Raw genomic sequence first — 11,648 nt, forward strand, 5'->3', positions numbered from 1 at the left:
GGCATAATTTTAAATAAGTATATAATTTTAAAACTCTGCATCTAATCTTAAAATAAGTATTGCTAGTTCAAAGAAACCATATGGCAAAACCTGTTTTGCTAATACCTGTGAGTCTTTTTTTTGTTTTTAAGACAAAAGTTTAGCTAAGCCCAACAATACTGAAAATGCCAGCATAACAGTTTAGTGATTTTTTAGTAGTTATATAATAACACAAAATGCTACATAGAAATAACCCTGATTTAGAACTGTAGTCCACACTTGATCATCTATAGGTATTTAGATTGAGTTATAGTTTCTATTCATGATCGAGAAGTGCATTTCTGCTGTTTAGCTACCATACCACCTCCTTGGATTATATCAATAGCCATGACTCTACTGAATAAATTGTGGTCACCGTGCAGGATGGCATTGACAGACCTGCTTCCCAAGAGCCCAAGGCAGAAGGTTATTTAGGACAAATGCACCCAGTTCAATAAAATGATAAATCAAGTTCAACAACAACAATGAAATGTAGCCCAGGTTAAATGTTTTCTCCCATATTCAACAAAAAATAAAAGGAAAAAATATAAATTTGAAACCAGTAGAATTAAACTCAAAATGAAATATAATTAGTAATTAGAATTTCGACAATGAAGTTTCAGAACATATACACTTGACAAAAGTGATTTTAATTATTTGCCAAGTAAGTCCCACTAAAGATGAACATATTAGAGGCAGGTTCTTTTTAGGCAGCAATAGGAAATTTTGAAAATGATTTTGTACATAATCTAATCTAACTGCCTCCTTTTGCCCATTGAAGAAACTGAGGCCCTAAGGAGTTGTAATAATAGCCAATAATTATTGTAGGCCTATTGAGCACTGAGGACCTTGCATAATTGCATTTAGTCCTCACTAAAATCAAACAAGTAAGCAAACTCCTCAAAGATTAGGAACCTGAGGCTAAGCAAGGTAAGTAGTTTACACAGGATCACATAGAAAGCTGCAGGGCAGGGACTCAGGCCCTTAACTATAGGAATAAGGAGCATGGCTAATTTTCTGGAACACTGTACATCAGACATGATTTTATTAAAAGCTGCACTTTTTTTCAGTTCAGTTGGAATCATTTTAATAATCTAAAATTCTATTAATTTAAAACTCCGTTTTCGGGCCGGCCCCGTGGCTTAGCAGTTAAGTGCGCGCGCTCCGCTGCTGGCGGCCCGGGTTCGGATCCCGGGTGCGCACCGACGCACTGCTTCTCTGGCCATGCTGAGGCCGCGTCCCACATACAGCAACTAGAAGGATGTGCAGCTATGACATACAACTATCTACTGGGGCTTTGGGGGAAAAAATAAATAAAATTAAAAAAATATAAAACTCCGTTTTCTCCAAACTTCAAATTAGAGTTTAAAAGAAGGGAATGGAGAGTGAGATGGAAAGACTGTGGTTTAACTGCTCACCATCAGGAAGAGGGGCACTAAGGTCGCTGGTGTCTAGAGCGATTTGCTCTGCTCTGGAGTAGCCCCTTTCTCGAAGAGAAGTCAGAGCTGTGTGCTCAGCCCTTGCCGGGAGCAGGCTGGAGGCTGGCTGTGATGAAACGGTGGGAAGACTTAGGATTTTGGCCTTGGTTAGGAAAGAAATTAAGGCTTCACTGGTGAATTCTACTAAACATTTTGGGAAGAATTAACTCCAATTCCACACAAAGTCTTCCGGAAAACACAGGAGAAGGAAACACTTCCCAATTCTGTGAGGCCAGCATTATCCTGATACCAGAACTACACCCCAAAATCCCTCATGAGCATAGAAGCAAAAATCTTTTACATAATACTATAAAATCAAATCTAGCAATATGGAAAAAGAAATTAGGTCTGTTTATATTTGTTTTACATTTTTTTTTTTTGGTAATTTATTTCAAGCATCAAAACAAGTCTCACTCATGTCTTGTACAATGTCATGTAATTCTTTCCTCCGAAAGGAAGTTTTCATTTTTCGTTTGTGCAGGCTAGCAAGGCAGACAGCAGAGCTTCCTCTAAAGGCCTTTGATGCTTCTATGGTAGTCACACAGAGAGCTGGCAGACAGGACTCCATATTCTATGACTCAAAAGAAAACACACATGGATTATATCACTGCATAGCACAATGTGTTCACAATTTCACTTCCAGTTGTGTTCTATACTTTAATCCTTTGAACTTTAAAAAACAGAAAATTAAGTATATCTCCCATCGTACATTAAGGAAAATATATCTGCTTTATATTTTGATAGTGCCTTCATGTAACTTATCTCATTTAAATCTTACAACAACCAACGTGTCCAGAGGACAGGTATTACTCCATATTACACTCTTATACTTGAGCCTCGGGCTGTGACTTTGATAGGGCTCGCAAGGTCTGCACCAAAATCCATGAGTGCACTTTTCCAGCCTATCAGGCTGAAGGCTGGCAATCTTCACTGACTCCGTTTCCATTTTGCCCTGTGGATGTTGCATAAAGGACTTTGAAAGAGAACATATAGCAGAATGATCTCACAGTCGAGGAATGGGAAATACTGGACGCTGATAACAAATGACCTACTGTTTCACTTAGACCATAGGCTTTTTGAGAAAGCATCATTTTATTTCTCTCTGGAAAAATCTCAGACCTTGTCATATTAAAATATATACTTGGTGAGTGGGTATATAAAGACATCCTTCTGTGTGAAAATCTCTCTGGCATGATACAGCTTGTTCCTCAAGTTAAATTTGGTCCTTCCTTTGTAGTTGAAACCGCACGTTGGTGTTACAGGAAGAACCTTGAAAAGGTTCTGGCTTAATATTTGTCCTGGGGCAATGAGATGATATTATTATAATTAACAAGGTTCAAAGAATTTTCAGGTAATTAGAACGTATGGTGTTTTAAAAAATAAGAAACATGCGTTTAGTAGAATTTAAAGACGACCAGAACTCCAGCTACTTTTCCAGTAACCTACTTATCCAAGTATAAATACCTGCTAAACATTATTTGGGGAAATAACCTGAATAGTTAATTAGTACTTTGAATAAACACAGTGGGTAGAATAATATTAATATTTATCCTTTGAAGTGTAACTAATGGAGTTTCAGTCTTCATAGCAGAGGTCCATATCCAAGTTTTATTTCCTTGGTTAGTTTAAAATACCTCATTAATATTTTAAGTAATTCTAAGGAACTACAACGCTTGAAAATTTTTAGGTATTATTTTTAGATAACAAAAGTAATGGCCACTTCTTAAAGTTTTAAAATACAGAAAATTAGGTGGTTCTTTTTTCTATTATTTCTTTTTATAAATTCCTGCCAACCAAAACGATCACAGCCAACGTTCTGGTGTATTTCCTTCCACTTTATTTTCACGTGTAGATTTGGTGTATATTTTACATCTTAGTATCACTCTGCTGGTTCATAAACTCAAATTGGCAGTGAAGGAGGGAGATGGGGAGCTATGATGGGATCCTCAAGGCTCTGCTGGCTCCATCAGCAACTCAGGCAGATTCTGTCTGCTCTCTGTTCTCTTCCCATATTATTTTTGCTGAGTATGGGGGATGCTGAGCCCCGGGGGCTGCTCACTTTCAGACTCTGCAGGAGAGTCTTCCTCTTGGATGAAATATGCAGATGAAGGCTGAGAGTACCTTGAAGGTGAGCACCTAAGGGTTAGACAGGGCTGAGGTATTTGAAACTCATCTACACAGGACTTGCCTGCTACGTGCCACTTGCTGCTTGCATACTTTTCCTGTGACTTAAGTCTATGTGATTTTTCCATCGCCACAATGGGAAAAAGGAGAGTTGAAAACAGGAGCCCAAGCAGGAGAGCTGAGGCAGTGAGACAATACCATCAACTGACCAGAGTCTCAATTTTAGGGAAGGTAGAAAGGCTATTGAAACGAGTAAGCAGGCCAGAGGAATTGAATAGTCCCAGCGAAGAGGGAAGGAATGGTGAGCAGGGAACTCTTCACAGTTTGATTTCTTTGGTGACAGCATCCAGCGAAGGCTTGCATAGCTTTGGATAACTGCAACGTGAAGGTTAGGCTGGTGAGGAATGGCCAGCCCCTAACAAAGCTGGCTTTCAACCCATCTAATTGCAATTGGATCACAGCAATTAAAGACACATGTTTTAGCCTTTTCTCCTTATGATCTCCAAACAAGATTCCAGGTCTGAAAGACTCTTATCCAACAACTGATTTAGAAAAACAGCAAAAGTATGCGAGGGACGTCATGGAGAAGGTCTGGCCTTTAAGAAACCTTGTACATTTCTTTGGAATGTGTGTGTTTGCTTATTACCTTATAATAAATATGATTATTCTCAAATTGAGGGATAGTCTACAAGATGTGTACTCTTTAAAATGCCAATGTCATGAGAGATGGACGAACTGTTCCAGACCAAAGCAGGGTAAAGAGGCATAACAACGGAATGCAACGCGTAACCCAGAGTTTTTCTTTTGCTATAAAAGACATTAATGGAACAATTGGTGAAATATGAATAAGGTCTGGATATTAGACAATAGTATTGTATCAATGTTAATTTCCTGATTACGATAATTGAATATGATTCTGTTAGAGAATCTCTTTATGTTTGGAGATTTAGATATTAAGTATTTGGATTAATATTTATCCTTGAAGGGTTAAAGAGAGCATCATGTCTGCGTTTACTCTCACACAGTTCAGGAAAAGATTATATACATAAAGAGAGAGAAAGGTAAAACTAATGTGATCAAAAGCTAATGTTTGAGAACTCTGTCGTGAAATTCTTTGTACTATTCTTTTCAGTAAGTCTAAAACTATGTCAAATAAAAATTTTTTAATAATGAAAGACAGCTTTTAAACCTTAAAAATGTTCAAGATGGTCTTATTAGCATTACATAAATATCACTGTAAAAGCACCACTGTTAATACTTAGGATAGTTTTAGTTATTGATAATATGCATTTGCCTTTTCACGACATACACTAAAATTCTAACGTCAAAACAATATTACATTTATAATAAGGAACAATCTAACTGTCTTACTATATGAGTAACACCAAGAGCAGCAAATCCCGCCAGTCATCTACCAGCAAGAATTGTCCCCTAAGAGAACTGATTTATACAGCAGGACATCAAGTAGATGATAAAGTCACATAACATAGGTGAGTGATTTAAAGGACTAATATCATTTTACCACTGCACATTTGAATATCGCTTTTTCTTCTCTAAGTATTTTTGCCTGTATTATCTCATTTTATACCTTGTGTTCATGTATTATTTTAGACCTGCAGTTTTTCAAGTAAACATTTTCACAGATTGATGAGATTTTTAAATATATATATATTTGAAGCTGGTTAAAACAACTACAATCTGAGAAAGACCTCTTATTGACTAGAACTAGAAAACGGAAAGGAAGATTGTATTATTCTCAAAGCACCTAGAAATGTAAGTGTTGCTTATTCTTAATCTATCACAATCCTGAAATCAAACACCTGCCTTGGGCAATCTGTGATAAATCAAAATATTTTTAGTTATGACAAGAAGAGTGATATCAACCCAAGTGGAATCTTGTTTTCATGGGTATATATTTGTCCTACTCTACTACAATGAAGCTAGTTAGAACTTTGTATTACAAGTCTTTCCATCTAAATTAGATTCCAAGATAAAGAGATTTGGTGTTTGAATATTGTCTTCCTTGCATTTACCATTGGTGGCCAGATTCTGAGAAAACGATGAAAAATTGTTCCTTTTAGGTTAATGGAAAAGAAAAAAATAACAAAGAATTGTAACTTTTAGTATTTTGAAGGGAAGGTAGGTACAAACGTAAGGATTTCTAACAGAGATAATTTGTCAATTATTTACATGTTTAATTCTGCTGGACTTTATCTTCAAAATATGAGGAAAGTAAATGCAGTCATTTTTAACCATGGATATAATTTAGATTCCAATGTCACTCCTCTGCCTAACTCCCCCCCTTACTTTCAAGTTCACCTCCTCTGCCCCCTGCTGCAGCCACACAGACCCTTCAAAGGCTTTTCTGCTGGCAATTTCCCCTTTCAGGAAGGCTTTCCCCACAGATATTCATTTACAGGACTCCATCTGTCTGTCCCTTGCATCCTTCGGGTCTTGCTTCTGTAACTTTCTTCACGAGCCTTCCATGGCCAATTTATCCAAAATTGCAAATCATAGCCCACCCCTACTCCTCGTACTTCCTGCCCCCCTTCCCTGCTTCATATTTTGCTTAGCATTTGCAGTTTACTGGCTTATCTTATTTATGGTCTGTTTCCCTTCCTGGAACGTCAGTTTCATGAGGCAGTTTTGTTCTGTGCTCTATCACCAGAGCCTAACATTTGCCTGGCATATCATTCATTAATTGAATAAATGAATGAGTGAATGCTAAAAACCAAATGAAGGTTAACAGCAATGAGTAATAATAATAGCAATGAGCAAATTTATGAACTGTGTACTGCCAAAGCTATCAGTTATAAGTATTTTGTTTGCTGGTTTGTTTGTTTATCTCTACTTTTTTACTATTTTTAGTGCAGGCAAATAAAAGATTATGTTCAAATTTCACAATAATGAATTCCACAGCAGACCCTCAGCTCAGTCAACACTTGCATATTCTATAAACATATGCTAGAAAGAGTTTTACTTTGGCTAACGAGTTACTATGTTGCCCAGTAAAAATGTGAACCAACCTTAATTGATGAGTTACTAATAGTTCCTTCCCCAGGTCCATATTAACAGATATATATTTGAACTTACTTATTATATAGAATACACATTAAAATGTGAAATGTGTGGGGGAGTATATGGACTTGCTGCCTTCCTGAATGCCATGGACTGAATTGTGTCCCCCAAAATTCATATGTTGAAGCCCTAACCCTCAATATGTTGGTATCTGGGGGTGGGGCCTTTGAAGGCAGTTAGGTTTAGATGAGGTCACGAGGGTGGTTCCCTCATGATGGAATTAGCACCCTTATGAGAAGAGACACCAGAGAGCTTGCTTCTTCTCTCTGCACCATGTGAGGACACAGGGGAAGGCGGCCATCTGTCAGCCAGGAAGAGAGCCCTCACCAGAAACTGGCCATGCTGGCACCTTGATCTTGGGCTTGCCAGCCTCCAGAACTGTAAGAGAATAAACTTCTGTTGCTTAAGCCACTCAGTCTATGGTATTTTGTTATGGCAGCCTGAGCGAACTATGACACCGAACGGAATTAAAAACCAGATCCTCCAAGGTGGAAAACAAGAGGTCAACATTCCATACAGTTTAGGCAGCTGGATGTCTCATCTTTCTCTAGAATTACTCCTTGCAGTTACTATTATTGCCTCCCCGCTGGCCCGGGGGGGGGTCTATTTACTTTAAAACTCAGACCCAAGTGAGGTCCTGAGGCCATTCCCACCAAAATCTGTACAAAGCTAGGACAGGGCTGGGGTGTTGGGCAAGTTTTTACAAATTATTAAGGGATAACTAGGGGCGGCTACGTAAAAACTAGGTAGATCCGTGCAAGCCCGGTTTGCTCCTTGGGCTTCACAGTAGACACCAGCTTTCCACCAACCACTGAGGAGCACGTGCTCCGACTCCTCTTCACCTGGAAGTCGGGACCCAAGGAAGGGCCTGTGCCAATCTGGGAAATGCCCACAACCCCCACCTAATCACTGCTGTGTTCCTGGGCCCTGGTAACTGAAAGGTCTGTTGTAGAGGGAAATGTAGGGCTAGGGTCCAAGGTCCAGATGCATCATGGCAAATGGAGAGAGATAAGACTGCGTCCCCTCATCCTGGGATGCAGATGGCTTCCTGTCCAACCCCTCCCAGGAATTCTGAACCAGGGGAGAGAAGAGGGAGGAGAAAGCAACTGATAGAGGGTGCTGGGTACTTAGAGCCATTGAGAGATTGCCAGGAGAAGTAGACTTTTGTTTTCAAGTCATTTTTAATCACAACCTCCAAGAACACAGCAAGAAGAAAATATTGAATCACTGAAGGAGGGGCGAGATTTGCGTATCAAGTGATATAAACTATGCAAATGTCAGCAACAATAAATGAACTGGGCAGAGATGATGTCACTGAAGTTTAGTGAGAAGAGGCCTCATTCCAAAGCACTCATGGTTTTCATTGTCTTGTTTTCTATCTTGTTTACTAAAAGCTTGTGGGTTTTCCAACATATGTAGCTGATTTCATGTACTTTTGGTATTTCAACAGCATTTATAACAGTTGTCGCTTTTTCTCTGGAAAGTTGGTACTTCCTAATGTGCCACTGATTTTGGAATGGCCACTGCCACCAAGTTCTGTGTCACTCCCACCCACACAATACATCGTGTTGGCCCCTCTCCTTTATAGAAAGGTATGTTCAGAGGGGGAGAGGAGAGGTGCCACCACAGATCAGCTGGTTAGAACCCCTCCCAGTTAGGACAGCTTTGTGAATTTGAGACTTGGGCAGATTGGGCCTGTTCTCTGTTTCGTGGCTCCCAACTGCACCCCCAGCATCCACCCAACCTCATTCAAAATCAAAATGATGGTGAACCCTGTTGTGGGTGGATCAGTACCTGCATATCACCAGACTTGAGAAGCAACTATAAAAACACGTGCCTAATTATTGATCATCTCCGTAAGTAAAAGATAGGTATCAAAATAGGAAACACGATATTTTTGTTGTTAAACAAAACGTGCCAAGTTGGAAATGATTTCCCAGCTCTGAGCATCTCTCAACTAAATGATATGTGCCACAGAAGTAAGCGTATCAGAAAACGTGACATTTCAGGGCATTCTAGTAGTGAGAAGAAAAACAAACAGAGGAAAGGGTAGTATTTCAGAAAAGAAAAAAGACAGCTGAGAAACAGTAATAGCTGGAAATTTTTTTGTGGAGGTTGTTCTTTCTGTTTATAATTTTCCTAATATTCATAACACTGGGTTTAGATTTGGAACTCCCTACCCCAAGTGTCACTTGCTCTCTTGAAATGTCTCCAGAAGTTCATGTGCAGTATTTGATTATATCACAATCAAAATTTAGAGCACATCACATGCACAGTACAACAGTAAAACATCAATACCAACTGGAAATGCCTGATAAAATTATAAGTACTTTATTTTTCCCTCATACTTTTCAATCTTTTCCAAGTAGTGAACCATGAATATGAACTACTCTCACAACTAGAAAAAAATCATTTAAACTGCCTGCTAATTAAGATGATGCCATTTTATATGTTCCAGAATTTGTAATACAGGCATTGGCTATTCTTTCCTCATTCCCTCTTTTACTCTTCAAACAGCCAGTTTTGGAAATGAGATGCTCTGCTTTGATGGTAGGCCAGGATCAAATTAAACTTCTCCTGAATTTCACAAGTCTAATATTTCAAACGAGAGATTTCAGCTCACTTGACACATTTTAACACACTTGGGTTCGATGAAGCATTGCTTATGTGAATAATTAGCTTGAACAATGTGTGAAAGCAAATGGATAGTTTGTGAGGCAGTCACTAATTGTTCTTCCCTCCACCCTCCTACAAATGAAGGTTGAGAGGGAAAGAGAAGATGGGCCTTTCCTTTAACCCAGCACAGGGTTTCTGCAGCAGTGTGTACAGTGTGGAGAGAGGAAGGAACAAGAATAGATATCCAGCCAGCCAGATCAGACCTAGTGCTCAACCACAAGAAAAATTTTGCAGCCAGACAACCATCCCATCACGTCCTATGAATATTATCTAGTGCTCAGTCATGAACGCTAGTATATGAGACAGAGAGAAAAACTTGGTGTTTGGGTGTGTTTGAACAGCCAGGACTCCACTGCCTTAGCGGACTCTGTCATTTAGTTATGGTTTCTATTTTAAAAATCTACCTTCATGCGGCTGATGTTTTCACTTTGCTGGCTAATTTTAATGCTAGCTTTCGAAAGTAATAGCTAATTGAGAGCAAAAGAAAAGAGACACAGATAAAATGCCGCACCTCTCTGGCTAATGCAGAACTGCTTCAGTCACAGCTCGATCTAATACAGTTACCACCCCCAGGCCAGGGTGTTCAGAGTCTCTTATTTTGGAGTTAGACCCAGCTGGGGCTTGAAACTGGCTCCAGACTTTTAGCAGCATTATCAGATGGTGGGATCCTCTAGAAAGGAATTCTACTGTGGGCTTTCTCTTCTCTAACTAGGTCTTTGGACATAATGTGCTTTCTTAGCCAGTCACCAGCTAACTGAGGCTTCTCACTCCTTAACTAACCAGTCTCTCGCTATCTCTACTCAAGGGAGAAATTAGGAAAGAAAGAGAGAAAGAGAGAGAGGGAAAGAGAGAGATGATGGTCTCTTATTTCCTGTATACGTTAGTAGAAGACAGTATTCTTTTTCTTTTCAGTCATTAGGATTTCTACCCCCTCCCCAAGCGCTGTTTTCCTGTTTTTAGCTTTGTTTTCTTTTGTTTTAGGAAATCCTTCTCCTCTTTAGTCTTATCGGGTGAATCTTAATTTCAAAAACAATTGGAATTACCAACCATCTCCTAACAGGAGCATAATCTGGGTTATGTACAGGTTAGCCACTGGGACAGAGATAATTGGGACTCAGGAAAAGGGGTAAGGACAGAAGTCATTGGCAGGCAGTGACAGAGCTGACATTATAGATCTCCTTACAAACATAGGATCATAACTTGTGTATTTGGATTAGAAATATCCCCACCAAAACCAAAAACCTAGGTTATTATTTTTTTTTTTTTGAGGAAGATTGGCCCTGAGCTAACGTCCATTGCCAGTCTTCCTCTTTTTCTTTTTTTCTCCTCAAAGCCCCAGTACATAGTTGTATATCCTAGTTGTTGGTCCTTCTAGTTGCTCTACATGGGATGCTGCCTCAGCACGGCTTGATGAGCGGTGAGTAGGTCCACGCCCAGGATCTGAACCTGCAAACCCTGGGCCACGGAAGCAGAACGTGCGAACTTAACCGCTATGCCACCAGGCCAGCCCCAAAGTTATTTTTAAAGTAGTTTCTTCACAAAATGAGTATTTGGTTTTGGTTTTTGCTTGTTTTGTTTTTATTGGGTTTTTATTTTTGTTTTTTGGCCAACCAGTGTTTCTCCCTTTCTATTCATTTTCACGCCTAGTTCCCACTGATTCTGTGAGCTCCCAAAATTTGTGCACTCAACTCCCTTTTGCTTACCTTAGCCAACTTTTGTTTACCTGGCTTTGGGTTAGTCAGCCTAGTGGCTCATAAGCAAAAATATTAACCAAGACACCTAGCCTCCATCTTGGCCCTCACCTCTTCTCCCAGTTGTAAAATTTCTAGTGATTAAGCATAGATTAGATAACAATGATCCAAATGTTATCTCCTGGATAAGTTTCCTGGGTCAGCAAACTGGAATTAAGGGAATGAGGAACAAGAGTTGATCTAAGATGAGAATACTTCAGCAGCACAATATCGGTGTACTCCTAAGACACAAAGAAAGATGTGAGAGTGCATATGTCTGTCTGCAACATTGCAGGTAAGGACTTAGACTATTTACAGTTTTACCCATAGTTGGCTTTAAAGACTATGGTAGGATCCTTCCCTGTAGCCTTCTGCTCTGATATCCTTCCTACTCCTTCAGAAATACAGGCCACTGGGACAGAGATAATTGGGACTCAGGAAGGGGGGTGAGGACAGAATTCATCAGCAGGCAGTGACAGAGCTGACATTATAGATCTCCTTACATACAGAGGGTCGTTCGAATGCTTTTATGAACATTATCTCT

The sequence above is a fragment of the Ceratotherium simum genome, chromosome 13, assembly GCF_057802395.1.
Source record: "Ceratotherium simum simum isolate JZ-2026a chromosome 13, ASM5780239v1, whole genome shotgun sequence".
Classification (NCBI taxonomy): domain Eukaryota; kingdom Metazoa; phylum Chordata; class Mammalia; order Perissodactyla; family Rhinocerotidae; genus Ceratotherium; species Ceratotherium simum.